The following is a 15321-nucleotide window of genomic DNA, read 5'->3' as shown; positions in this document are numbered from 1 at the left end:
AGGACATTTAGTGATTTCTCCATGATCCACAGATCAACCAGGCATGACTTTAAGAGTGGGAAATTGTCCAAGTATATTCAGGACATTATCCATGGCTGTCATCGCAAACAAAATCCTGAGTCACTTTTGATGGGGAACCTTGGCACAGGAAAGAAATCAATAATGATTCTAGTCAATGAGATGGAATTCCTGTAGTCTACAGTCATACCATCTCCCACCTTCCAGTCATATCATATCACATCACAGAGTAAACTGACCTTTTCCTCTTCTCTCAGCCAGGTCTTCATAAATTACTGTATTTTTCAGACTCTAAGGTCTATACACTCAGGACTATAACACACACCCAGCTTTTGGGGAGGAAAAAAAGAGAAAAAACTTCTGCCTCCCAGCAATTTGCCTCCTTGCAGCAAACAGCAAACAGCCTGGACAGCTTCAGCACAGCCTGATTTAGCACGAGCAGCTGATTGGCGGTTGGATCAGCGTCCCGGAATACTGATGATCAGTGTTCCAGGTTGTGTGGATCGTTGTGACCACTTATCGCTGCCTCCATGCATCCCATTTTCGGCCTCCGAGCACCCATTTTCCGCCTCCACGAGTCTTGTTTTTCATACAGGTCTAAAATGGAATGAACAGAGGCTGAAAATGGGATGCACAGAGGCCCCAAATGGGGCGCACGGAGGTGGCGATAGGTGGTGATCCCCGCAGCCTGGAACAGCTGAGCGTTGGTATTCTGGGAGGCCGATCAAAGCGTCAATCAGCTGCTTGTGCAAAATTAGGCTGTGCTGAAGCTGACCAGACTGTTTGCTGCAAGGAGGCTAATTGTTGGGAGGCAGAGGCTGAAGGGTGGGGGCCAGCAGGCGGGTGGGGCTTCAGCAACATTTGCTCTATAAGACGCACAGACATTTTCATCCACTTTTGGGAGGGTGAGTGCATCTTATAGTCTGAAAAATATGGTATACCAGGATAGCATTTATTTTGGGATAAAATCCTGGATAATAGATGTTTTACCAGCAGAAGCTTTAAGATGCAGAGACCATAGTCACCTTGATTTTCAGTCTGGGTTCCTTTATCTACTCAAGAGCCCTAATTTATTAATTCTATGGATCCCTGAAAGGAATTGAGGTCAACAATCTGCCTCCTCTGACAATGACCAGATTGCCATGTCTCGTCATGTTAATAGCCATTCTCATCTTGGGATAGTGAGCTCCATGGTTTAATAATGTGCTTCATAACTAGATTAATATGATGTAAAGGATTTTGAAAGAGAGCACTACACATTTGTAACTGTTAAGTTTTCCTAGTATTAAGGCTCTGGAGTAGATAAAGAAGTTCAGCTTGAAACAAAAACTGGTTTGGTGTTTGTGCAATGCAATCCTAAATGTGTTTATGGAGATGATGGCAAACAAGTGTCATTTAGAGTTTGGCATGTGGCATTCCCCAACTTCAAGAAACTCCAAAAATGCAACTGACTACTCTGGAGCAAATACCATGATGTGCATAATGGGATTTATTCCTTAGGTACGTTAAGGAGCATTACTTGTGCTGAAGATCCATCGAGTTATTTTCCCCTTGGGAGCAAATGTGGTCCCTGCCCTTGAACGCAGTAATTTGCATAATTGTTTTTTCTTTCTTTCTGGTGGCATGAGATTTTCAATATATGATTACCATTGCAGCCTCTCAGAGCCTTATCTCCCTTTCTCTCCTTGACTAAGAGAAGCCATATACACCTGTTTGTCTGTCAAGATGGCAAGTGTCAGAAGAATTCTCCCCGATACCCTCTTTCATCTTTGTTGAGAATAGGTGACAATATATTTTTACAATCCTCTTGAAACATACTGTGCCCTCAGAAGGAAACTAGGAAAACTGTTTTGAGAAGAAAGAGCTGGGGGAGGGAAGAATGAACATTGGTAAGAAAAGACCTGGGAGGCGGGTCAGAATATGTGAATTTTCTCTGAAAACATTTCTATCGTGCTGCTTCATATTCATTAATTAGTCTGAAGGTCGTGTTTATTTTACAAAGCCACTTAAACCCACGCAACCATTTAACATATTTACGACCCCAGTTTTCTTTCTTTTCTCTGAGACTGTACCGCAATTGTTCGGTGGGCTCAGGGTTTGCAGAGGTCCTTCCCCGATGAAAAGAGACAACATAAAGAAGGAAATGAATGTGTGAGGGATGAATACCTTCCACAAAGCCACTGGGTGCAATTTGGCCCATGCTCCCAGGGGTCACTTTAATAGAGTGGTGTTTCAGACTCTATTGAGTATATAGGAGACTATTAACTCTTCACAGCGCTGGGTCTCAGGTTATTTATTTATGGCTTAAATGATTTGTTATTGCCACTTGAATTTAATATATCCTCTGGGAACCGAGATAGCAGTGTCACGTTGCAAAACCCCCTGCAAGTTATTTAAAACTGTAATTGAGATTTTAAAGAGCGCCATAAAAATCTTTCTGAACAAATAATGTTCCATTGAAGAGAAACCACAGCAGGAGATCTGTTCAATTAAGTAGATATGGGAACAGTACTGTATTTGTAACCCTCTCCAAAAGCATCTTGAGAGGAAAGGATAGCATTAAGACTAAATATTTATTGCTTTACATGTTTGTGCTTACTGGTGGATTGTATTAAAACTTTAACACTTGCTTTGCACTTTACAATAGCAAAGCCCACCCGGCAAAACGAGAAAATCATAATGCCATCAAATATGAAGGCTTCTCATTTTTTTTCAGCAACACCCCCTATAGTTTAATGGCTATATTTAAATGGCTATTTGAGCAGGAGGGAAAGTGAGAATCAAGCACTGCAATCTCTCTATTTTGGCTTTGCCCAGTTTCAGATGCTCTTCTGGAATATTCAACAATGCCATTTATACTGACTTCAATAGGGGAATGCAAGTTTGCTGTTGTTAGGATATGTAATGTTTTTGAATTATGCATATTCAAATTCCCCCGGAGCTACTTGCTTTATTTCCAGTTAAAACAAAAATAATACAACCAATGGACTTCTCACAGCATACTTTATATGGGAGGAAAAATGTTGAGATGGATGTTTAGAGTATGCTGTGTTACCATTATGTGTGTTGTTTTTGGGGGGGAGGGTGGAGGGGAGGGGTGCTTTCTCCCCTTCTTTTGTCTAAGGGAGAAATGGCTTCTGGCCTTTGGCAAAAGAATGCTAGTGTTTCTTAATTATAGCAGATGGTCCACTTGCAGGGGTGAGATTAGACCTAGAGATTAGTGTGTGCAAAACAGCAGTCTGCAGCTGGGAATGTGAGTTAATGAGACTTCCCTCACTTACATCTAGCCAGGGTACAAAAATGCCCTGGCAGCATGTATGTCTCAGCTGGGTCTTCAAAAATACGCCTCATGTCTAGCTCATAAGTAAAAGAAAGCTTTAGTTGTCCTTAACTGGGCAATTGAGAAAGTAACATTTTGCCCCTTAGGCCAACAGCGTCCAATTATATACAAAATCTGCTATTATTCTACCGTAAAGCTGACCAGCAATGAGGAACATTTTTAAAAAAGTTGCCAGAATTTGACATGATTTTTTTTTTAGCACTGAAATGTCTTATTAGGCTGAAATAGTGAAAATAGACAACTGGACCATCTCTTTCCCAATGCCTCCAGAGCACAGAGGAATCTGAATATTGATTCTTGCTGCCTATATAAATAAATTAAAGAGATGGGAGAAAAGTCTGAAATGAAACGTGGCTTGTGATGCAGCTTTATTTTTATTTTAAATTGTACTCAGCTATACTATGTAAAAAAACCCACTGGAATTCCAACTAATATACATATTTTATACACAAGGACTAGGGCAGCGATGGCGAACCTTTTTTGGCTCGCGTGCCACAAGTGGGGGGAAGCGCAGGAGGGTCATGTGCGGGGGTGCCGCAACATAATGCAATGCGTGACCCCCCCAGTGCGCATGGACACACAACAGGCGCTACCCCCCATTTTACATGCTTTTTTCGCCCTCCCCAGGTTCCAGAGGCTTTATAGGAGCATGGGGAGGGTGAAAAGAGCCTCCCCCGCCCCCCCAGAGGCCCTCCAGAGGCTTCAGGGATCATCCGGAGGCTTTCCTGAAGCCTTCGGAACGCTTAAAACGACCCTCCGAGCAAACCGGAAGTCATTCCACCCTCTGGAGCCTGGGGAGGGTGAAAAATGGCTTTTAAAAACGGTGAACTCAGCTGGCCAACGCACGCATACGCGCTGGCCAGCTGACAGGGCAGCACCTCGCGTGCCCTGACAAATGGCTCCGTGTGCCACCTGTGGCACGCGTGCCATAGGTTCGCCATCACTGGACTAGGGTGTTACATGATAGCAAAGTTCCTCTATCTAAGGGGCTGCCCCAAAGAAGAGGGAGTCAAGTTATTCTCCAAAGCACCTGAAGGCAGGACAAGAAGCAATGGATGGAAACTAATCAAGAAGAGAACCAACTTAGAAATAAGGAGACATTTCCTAACAATTAATCAGTGGAATGGTTTGCCTTCAGAAGTTGTGAGTGTTCCATCACTGGTAGTTTTAAGAAGAGATTGGACAACCATTTGTCTGAAATGGTGTAGGGCAGTGATGGTGGCATGCGGAGCCATTTGTCAGGGCACGCGAGGCGCTGCTCTGTCAGCTGGCCAGCGTGCATGTGCGCGCTGGCCAGCTGAGTTCACCTTTTTAAAAGCTATTTTTCGCCTTCCCCAGGCTCCAGAGGCTTTATAGGAGCCTGGGGAGGGTGAAAGGAGCCTCCCCCGACCCCCCGGAGGCTTCAGGACGGTCCCTGAAGCCTCCGGGGGGGGTGGGGGAGGCTCTTTTTGCCCTCCCCAGGCTCCTATAAAGCCTCTGGAGCCTGGGGAGGGCGAAAAAAGCATGTACAAATGGGGGGTCGTGCATTGTGTGCGCATGCCCACTGGGGGGTCGCACATTGCATTATGGGTGTGGCATGCCCGCACTTGACCCCCCCTGCGCTCCCCACACTTGTGGCACGCAAGCCAAAAAAGGTTCGCCATCACTGGTGTAGGGTGTCTGCCTGAGCATGGGGTTGGACTAGAAGACCTCCAAGGTGCCTTCTAACTTTTGTTATTCTGTTATGGTTTGGATATAAGCAACATTATCCACAACTGATTCAATGTGATAGAGCTGAGATACTGAATTTGATGCCATAGCTTCATTCATTTCCATCTACTTATGCTGTACACACATATATTCAAGTCTAGTGAGAATGGCACGATATGAATAAGGCTAATTTTAAAAATGGGTGAATTGCTAGCCCAAATTATCTGAAACTGAAGATGCAGTACCTTGAATTTCCCAAGCTGTTACCTAAGACAGTTTTTTCCAACCTCTTGAACTCGGAGAAATATAAGCATGTTAACATAAATCTGGAATCAAATTGGTAATGAAGATACTATTGATTTTAAGCATGAGGATAATTATTTTCAAGTGTCAAAACTGCATTTTTGCTGATAAATAAATAAAGGGAGACTCCCTCCCATATTTGGGCATACCAGGGGTTGTGACACAATACATGCCTATTTCCCTGGCTTAGCTGATAAAGGAGGAGATCCTGTGGCTTAGTGGCTAATACAACTGCCTGATACAGCCCAGGTTCGATTCCCAGTAAGGGTATGGCTAGCTGATGAGAGCTAAATAGTTTGAAATAGATCTATATTAGTCTCCCTTTATTTATTTATCAGCACAAATGCAACACAAATGTAACAAAGGCAACATAAAAAATGGCTTTCTGCCTGGAAGGCTCCTAGGGTGAGCTGAAAGACAGAAAAGGGAAGCAGTATGCTCCCTCCCATATTTGGGCATACCAGGGGTTGTGACACAATACATACCTATTTCCCTGGCAGCTGATAAAGGAGAAAAGCCTGTGGCTTAGTGGCTAATACAACTGCCTGATATGTAATACAGCCCAGGTTCGATTCCCAGTAAGGGTATAGCTAGCTGATGAGAGCTAAATAGCTTGAAATAGATCTATACTAGTCTCCCTTTATTTATTTATCAGCACAAATGCAACATATCTCTATATCTCTAAATCTATATCTATCTCTATATCTCTCTATCTCTATCTCTATCTCTATCTCTATCTCGATATATATATATGTTCCTTCTATCTGTTTGTATCTTTGTCCACTATGGATGAAATATGTGTTGGTTAGGCAGTGGTTGGTCAGGTCCAGAATGTGTTTAGGGGGGTTGTGTTTGTTCTGGATAGCTGTCAAGGCTTCTTTTATAGGCACTTGAGTGAAGAAGGATATGACATCGAAGCTCACGAGTAGGTCGCTGGGTTGTAGGTTTTGTTTCTTTATTGTTTCTATGAAGTGGAGTGAGTTTTGTATGTGTGAGGTGATGGATTCTGCGAAGAGTTGGAGTTGTTTGGCGAGGAATTTGGCAAGATTCTGTAGAGGTGAGCCTTTGGAGCTGACTATGGGTCTCAGTGGTGTTCCTTCTTTGTGTATCTTGGGGATATACGTTGCCAAGACAATTTCAATCTTACACGAAAAAAGACCCAAATACAACAAGACCAATATATATGTTATATATACTAATATTGTGTTAGTATATTTTATAAAGGCAACATTGATTTACTCTTTATTTTACAACAATGCTCCTTCCAAATGCTTTGGGATGATGTTATTCTCAGTTGATTGACAGTAGCCTGTTCAAATCATTCAGATCCAACAGCTAAGTAAAATGAAATAAGGTATGACTTATTGTCAATAAAGTCAGTACTCATTGTCATCAATCAAGTAAAGTTGTGGCTGGTTCATAGTTGTGAGAAAGACTTCCTGATATAAGAGCCTCTTTGAATGAGTTACCCATGTTCAATTAATAGAAAAAGTTCTGTTCAGAATTTTCATTTGTGTATTTCTTGGCTATTAACCTTAGAAATCCTGTTCTTGTTTGGGTGATTAATTCTGGAGAAAAATATATGCCAGGATTATTAACACACTTCTCCTAACATCTCTAAGTACCTCTCCACTTTTTAACAATTTGTTAGCCGATGGCAGCTATGGAAGATATTTATACATCTCCATCCAGTGTATGAGTTGTGTCCCTTTTATATACCTATAAAAATATATGAGATAATGTACATGCTATAGTATAGTGCAGAGATCTCTAAAGTTAGTAACTTTAAGACTTGTGGACTTCCACTTCCAGAACTTCTGGACTTCAACTTCCAGAATTCTCCAGCCAGCTGTACCAGAATAATAGTATTTTATCAGTGCTCAGATTTTCTAAATACTGTCCAAGACTTTTTTATTATGGTACCCAATGCTCCAATAACCTCTGGCATGCAAACTGCTTGTGTATGCCATAATCGTTCAACTTTTATTTTTAGCTCTTCATACTTTGTCTTCTTTGGCTTCTAGTTTCCTATCCTCTCATATGGCCACATCAATTATCCACACGTTTCAAATTAAATATGATATGTTATATGCAAAAACTATCAGTATGTTGATGATTGTTGGCCAGTCAACCAGATGTGCATTTTTATTCACCTATCCTTCCCAAAGATCTGGGATAGGCAAATATTCCTTGTGATGTTAAATATATTGTAAGATGTAAGCTGTTTCAAATAAAGTTGCCTTCTGCAGCTGACCAATGATGTTCAAATGGTGCTCCAGATATTTTGGAGGTTGGACCCAGGATACTTATTACTGTTGGTATTATCTTTGCCTTTTTTTGCCACAATTGTTCCACTTCTATTTGCAGGTCTTTGTGTTTTGTGATATTTTTCAATTCTTTCATTTCTATTTTGCTGTTTCCACTAGACAAACATATTTTTTTTTCTTTTTTATCAACAGTGTAAAACCAGTGTAAATCATTCTGCAACTAAACATATTGTTACGCATCTGATTATCAGCTTTGTGCTATTTACTCCAAATGGACACACCATAGCCAGAGAATTGATTGCATACGTAAGTTTTTTCCCCCCTAATAGCAAAATATTACAATTCCCATACTGAAAAAATTAAGTCATTTATATATCTCAGTGGTTCTCAACCTTCCTAATGCCGCGACCCTTTAATACAGTTCCTCATGTTGTGGTGACCCCCAACCATAAAATTATTTTCGTTGCTACTCTATAACTGTAATTTTGCTACTGTTATAAATCGTAATGTAAATATCTGATATGCAGGATGTATTTTTATTGCTATAAATTGAACATAATTAAAGCATTTTGTGATTAAACACAAAAACAATATGTAATTATATATTGTGAAATATTTATTTCTAATTACAAATAAATGATTTTTTGTCTTGAAGCATGGCGTAGCACAGGGGTCGGCAATCTTAAACACTCAAAGAGCCATTTGGATCCATTTCCCACAGAAAAGACCGGGAGCCACAAAACCTGGGTGGGTGTGGCCAACTCAACATCACTCCCACCCAGTCACATGACACCCCCTCCCCAGACATGCCTACCAAGGTTTCATGGCTAGGTGTTTTCTGTGGGAATAGGTCTCTCTCTCTCTCTTCTCTCCCCCTCCCTCTCATTTCTGTTTTTCTCTATTTTTCCTCTCCCTTTCTCTTCTTCCTTCCTTCCTTTCTTTCCTTCCCTTTCCCTCTTTCTTTTTCTTTCTTTCTCATTAAATATGATAGCAAATCCAAAATAAAGTTATTAATTGTAGGACATTGCTTCTCTGTAATCTTTTCATAGTGAACTCTAAGTTGATAGAAGCTGGCAAGATTGTACTAACAGCAATAGGTTATATTTTTTTTCTTTTGAGTTTGACAATATAATATGTTATCCAAAATTATAAATAATCTTATTTTCAGATGCATTTTTTGCCATCTCTGTTATTTTCTTTTTAAAAAATTAGATTTGCTTCCAATTTGTGCCTTCTGGCAAACTGCAGTTTTCATGGCAAGAGATCTAGCTTGCCATTGCTTTCGTCATAGGTCTGAGAAAGTTTCTTTCTTTCTTTCTTTCTTTCTTTCTTTCTTTCTTTCTTTCTTTCTTTCTTTTCTCTTCCTTTCTTTCCCCCTGATTTGTTTCCCTTTCTTTTCCCCCTCTCTCAGTTTCTCCCTTCAGCTCTCTTTCACTTCTTTCTCCCTCTCCCCCTTCTCCCTCTAATTTGTTTCCCTCAATTTTCCCTCTCTCCCAACCTCTCCTTCCAGCTCTCTTTCATTTCTCTCTCTCTCTCTCTCTTTCTCCCCTTTTCTCTTTCATCTCTTTCTTGCGCATGCAAGCAAAATACCCTACTGGGCCGGGATCACGGCGGCGGGGACAGTGACTCTTTCTGCTGCCGCCACTGAGAAGTGAGTAGCAGGCTGCGCTGCACAGGAGAGCCACACTGTGCAGTAGATTCCTCAACGCCAGACTCAGGTTAGCGCCCCCTTCGTGTTGACTCAAGAAAGAGCCAGAGTAGCCATTTCTGGATGCAGAGAGGGAAGAGTTCCAGAGCCCTGTGCAAGGAGAGCCCTGTGCAGCACAGGAGAACTGGAGCTCTTTCCTCCCTGCACCCAAACTAGCTGCTGCTGCTGCTCCCCATTCCCCTCCTTCCTGAGCCTTCCTTTCCCAGTGTCCTCTGTGCTGCGCACGTCTCTCTTTTCCCCCTCCTCGCCTCCATTCTGGCTCCTACTTTTCCCCCACCCACCACACACACACACTGATCTTGGGCGCTTGGCCACTTCAGCGAGAGGAGCAGCAGACCTGTCAGTCTTCTGGCACCTCTCCTTCCGCCGTGGGGGGAACCCAAGCCACTCCTTCCGTTCGGGCTGGCGAGAAGCTGCCAAGGAGCCTCTCTGCAGGAGGCTCCTTGGCAACCCCTGTGAAAAGGCCATTCGACCCCCAAAGGGGTCGCGACCCACAGGTTGAGAACCACTGTTATATAGAATCATAGGGCTGGAGTGGACCTTGGAGATCCTGTGGTCCAACTCCCTGCCTTAGGTAGGAGCTCTTATTCCGTCCCTGACAATGGCAGATGCTTGTCTTTTGGAATTCTAAAGTCCTTGAGCAATGTAGTGTCTTTGTTTTCTATTACTTAGCAATTATCCATAGATTCCTTGATAGTTTAGAAGTGCTGATAGACATATAGATAATATATATATACTGTATATATGTATATGTGTGTGTGCACACAGACAGACAGACACACACACACACACACACATATATATACATACATATACGTACGTGTGTGTGTGTGTGTATATATATATATATATATATATATATATATATATATATATATATATATATATATATATATATATATAAGAGAGAGAGAGAACATTGTGTTAGAGCAGCGATGGTGAACCTTTTTTGGCTCGTGTGCCATATGCAGGGGGAGTGCAGGGGGGTCATGCGTGGGCATGCCACACCCATAATGCAATGTGTGACACCCCCCAGTGCGCATGCGTGCATGACAGGCACTCCCCCCATTTTTGCATGCTTTATAGGAGCCCGGGGAAGGTGAAAAAAGCCTCCATTGCCCCCCCCCCCGGCCCTCTGGAGGCTTCAGGAGCTTCCCTGAAGACTCAGGAGTGCAAAAAACCAGCCCTACAGGCAAACCGGACATTCAGGAATGATTTGCTCATAGGGCCGTTTTTAGTCCTCTGGAGCCTTCAGGGACCTTCAGGAGGCTTCCCTGAAGGCTCCGGAGGACTAAAAACAACCCTACCAGCAAACTGGAAGTTCGTTCCCGAACTTCCGGATTGCCTGTAGGGCCGTTTTTTTCCGCTCCGGAGGCTTCAGGGAAGCTCCTGAAGCCTCTGGATGCCCTCCCCAGGCTCCTATAAAGCCTCTGGAGCCTGGGGAGGGTGAAAAATGGCTTTGAACTCAGCTGGCCAACGCCTCACGTGCCCTGACAAATGGCTCCACGTGCCATAGGTTCGCCATCCCAGTGTTAGAGTATGAATTCAATTCTTTTCAAATGGATTGAATTATCCAAATGGATAAGTCTCTTTGATATCCCATTGAGTTGGGATGAATGGCGTGAGTGATATGCAGTCTTAGGGGTGGTTGGTAGCTTGAGGGCATTACCTTCACCTTTTCAACTCTTCTTTTAACCTTTTTTTTAATCAGTGTCTTTCTATATGATTTTATAGCTTTTATCTGTAAATTTCCCCAAATCACTGAGATGGGTAGTGTATAAATTTATCTAATGAATTTCAAGGTATTTAAGAATAACTGATTCATTCTGAATCTACTTCTTTTCATTAAATCTATCTTGCAAAAATGATGCATCCTTCTGCAGTGCATAAAAACAGATTTTTATGAATGCTGTACTGCTTTTTGAATTTCAATTTCTACGAAAAGAAGTTTCTATGTTCTATTATACAGAATTGGCTCATTTTTATTAGGGTGCCCTCTGATTAATTATGTGATGCAGTGTATTAATTATTTTAAATGGTCTAAAAGTCTATGTAGAAAATCATTATGGAACTTTAGTTTCTAATCAGGAATTTGTATTTATTTTTCCCCTCAGTGTTTGTATTAGTAGGATTACACTTTATTTGAAGTAATGGAGTGATAGAGCTGTGTTTCATTATCTGAAATATTGGTTACTACAATCTAGCTAATTCTAAAGCATCTTATTCCAAAAAGAAACATTAAATGAACAGATGTTTGCATTCTTTCATGCAATTTGATATTTAACTGTTGAGCTGAAATTTCAGGTATTTATACTTCCTTGGTATCATTATCACTAATAATATTTGGTTTAGGGCTGTCTTATACTAGCAAAACTTTTGAAATCAGTAATTGCTTCACAGATTATATGCATAAATAGCACAGTAATGCATTATTTTCGGGGAATCTTAGTTCTTTTAAAAAAAGTTATAACAGTTCAGTCGAATAACCCACATTATTTGTGCATTTGATTTCTGTTTCTTAAATTAAGAAGATTGTCCTTGTCTTTGTGAAATTTCATACAGTTATTAAAGCAAATTAACCAACCTGTCAATATCATTTTGACCCCGCCTCCGCTTTCTGGACTATTAGCTAACCCTCTGCATTTTTGTGTCAACTTCTAATGCAATACTCCTTCTCACCATCTTTTCTGTAAAAATGTCAATGAAAATAAAGAAGAGTTGGAGGTTCAGGACCAAACCTTATGATCCTCCACTTAATATGCTCCTCCAACCCCAGCAACAATAGAAAAACACTAATTGAATGCAGTGTCTGAACCCATTATGTATCTACTTAATTGACACGCCATTCAGTCAACTGGCTTCCTAATCAGCATGTCATAGAGTGTTTCATTAAATCCTTTGCTGAAATCAAGGTGTATTACAGCATTCTTAACAACCATTAGGGGGACCTGGCTCTCAAAAATGAGATCATGTTAATTTCTCAAGACATACTGACGTCTGGAAATTGCCATATTGCTTTTTATTCATCTTAGGGTTCCTTTTCTCATTAATTTCTTTTTCAAAGGTGCCTCTAGGGCAGGATTCTCCAACGCTGGCAACTTTAAAACTTGTGGACTTCAATTCCCAAAATTCATCAGCCAGCTAACTTCTGGGAGTTGAAGTCCACAAGTTGCCAAGGCTGGGGACTGTTGCCCTGTAGGCACCTCTGAAAAAGAAATTAATTAGAAAAAGACCCTAAGATGAGTAAAAAGTTCAAGTCCATAAGCCAGGGGTGTCCAAACTTGGGAACTTTAAGACTTGTGGACTTCAACTCCCAGAATTCCCCAGCCAGCCATCTGGCTGGGGAATTCTGGGAGTTGAAGTCCACAAGTCTTAAAGTTCCCAAGTTTGGACACCCCTGCCATAAGCTGCCAAGTTTGGAGACCCCTCCTTTAGGGGTGTAGAAGAGAGTGAAAAGATCAGGATGGTAGACTGAGATGGGGGCTTTAGTTATGTATATTATTATAGCTGCCATCTTGACCCTCTTTGTTTTTCAGCTTTTCCGTTTCCCCTGCAGATGCCCCTGTTCATGAAGACAAGTTAGGAATTTCCTGGAAGGCTCATGCTTGGTGGAGCTTGTTTCCCAAGAGACTGCAAGACCATTAAAGTCTTCCATCACTATGACTTCATGCCTCGCCAAAGACCTGAAATTTGAGAAACTTATCAGTTCATTAGCTTATCTGCCTTCTCAATATACAGCTTGTCTGCTTGAAAATGAAATGTGGGCCATTTTTTCCTATTCTAATTAGTCTTTGACAAGTAGGGTAATGAACTTTAAAGTGCCCCTTTAACTTTGACCTAGCCATTCATATCAGGATATCTTCAGTGAAAAAATTGGTTTTGGTACTTTTGTGGTCCAATTCACCTGAAATAATTGTTTTTTTTTAATTGCAGAGTTTTATTCTTTAATTGCTGGTTTCTTAGAAGGTTAAGCAAACCCCAGACCTTATTTTGTCATGTTTTCAATTTCCTGTATTTTTAAAAAAAAGAACCACTAAAGCATCTCTTTAATTGTATTATGGTTCTGCACATTCACTTCTTGTGCCAAAATATACTTTGTCTGGATATGGGTATGTATGATGTTACACCCATTGCAGATGCAGCCACAAAAAGTGTTACTTATAATTCAAGTCAATAAACATATTAGGCCTGCGTTGGTTTTAATGTTCACAGCAACAATTTTTCCACTATGTCCTGCCTATTTAATAGAAAAGCCTTTAATAAAATACTTTTCTAAACACATTGCAATAATTGGGGTAATTACTCTAATTTAATCACAGGCTATCATGGGAGAACAAACATTTTCAGCTTCCCACCTTTCCACATTTTTCCTTCCATCTTTTGCTTCCGTCTCTTACTACCACAACCACAATAAAAGTCATTAAGCAGAATAGCTGGAATATGGTTTTTGATTAACTAAGAATTGCATGTTCAGAAGCAATAAAAATGGATAGACATTGCATGTAAGGATTGAATCCAAAGGTCTTGAGACAAGTAAGTTTTGGCTAGATCACCTTTGATTTACCAGCAAATGGTAGTTAAAATTAAAAATGTGTAACTATTTTCAAGAAGGCTTTAGAATCACTTTTACTCAAATTGTGGCTCTTTGATCACATAAATTCACCTGGGGATAAAAGTAGTTTTGAAAACTAAGATCCAACATGACACAGGAGAAAGAGGAAAAAATCCATTCATTCCAGAAGTGAACTGCATGCTTGTATTAGCTTTAAATCAACTGTACCTTCTTCAGTTTGAGATTTCTATTTTAAAAAAAAAACCTATTGGGTCTTTTTCCAAGACTGACTGTAGTAAAGTCGAACTTAGGACTTGGAATTGGTTACTAACTGTCTCTTTTAGCTTTGAAAATTAGCACAGCTTTTTGAAATTAACACAATATTTTTGCAACATATGGGTTAGCTTAAAATAATCCAGCCCCATGGCCAAGAGAAAATTCACATTTAGACATGAAAAATGGTAAAATTAAAATCTACCATTTTTACCAATTCTAAAGTCTGAAAAATTGTAAAATTAAAAGCTATCACATTTGCCTATGGTAAATGGAAGCATAATAAATGAGACAGTATGGCTCAGTATGATGTGGTGGATCGGTGGCTAAGACACTGAGCTCGTCGATCAGAAGTTCGACAGTTCAGCGGTTCGAATCATTAGTGCCGTGTAACGGGCTGAGCTCCTGCTACTTGTCCCAGCTTCTGCCAACCTAGCAGTTTGAAGGCACATAAAAAATGCAAGTAGAAAAATAGGAACCACCTTTGGTGGGAAGGTAACAACGCTCTGTGAGCCATCGACATTTAGTGATGACGGCCACATGACCACGGAGATGTCTTCAGGCAGCACTGGCTCTTTGGCTTAGAAACGGAGATGAGCACCGGCCCTAGAGCCGGAAAAATGACTAGCATGCATTTGCGAGGGAACCTTTACCTTATATATTGAATCTGAATTATGTGTCTTTCAACTAATATATCTGCTGTGCCACCTGCAGTCATAGCATTATGATGTATATAAGAGAGTCTTTGAGATGATCTGGTAATAGATTAACATATTTTAGAGTGTGTAAGGAACAACTTGCCTCCAGAAGTTGTGGGTGCTCCAACACTAGAGGTTTTCAACAAGAGATTGGGCAAACATTTGTCTGAAGTGGTATAGGCTTTCCTGCTTGAGCAGGGAGTGGGACTAGAATATCTTGAAGGTCCCTTCCAACTCTGTTACTCTGGTGTTATTGTAAAGTTGTATAACATTTTTATTATGTAAAGTTGTCCATTATGTAGAGTACTCTCTCAGCTGAGGACCACATTTCCTTGGGGAAAATCTGTTATAAGCCACATATTGTAGTGGTGTTAGCAAGTTAATCAATATTAGGCTAATTCGAATCTAAAATAACAATAGCAATAGCACTTAGATATCCCTTCACAGTCCCTTTACAGCCCTCTGTAAGCAGT

This window comes from Natrix helvetica, assembly GCF_964273705.1.
Source record: "Natrix helvetica genome assembly, chromosome: 2".
Taxonomy (NCBI): Eukaryota; Metazoa; Chordata; class Lepidosauria; order Squamata; family Natricidae; genus Natrix; species Natrix helvetica.
This window is presented reverse-complemented; position numbering follows the sequence as displayed.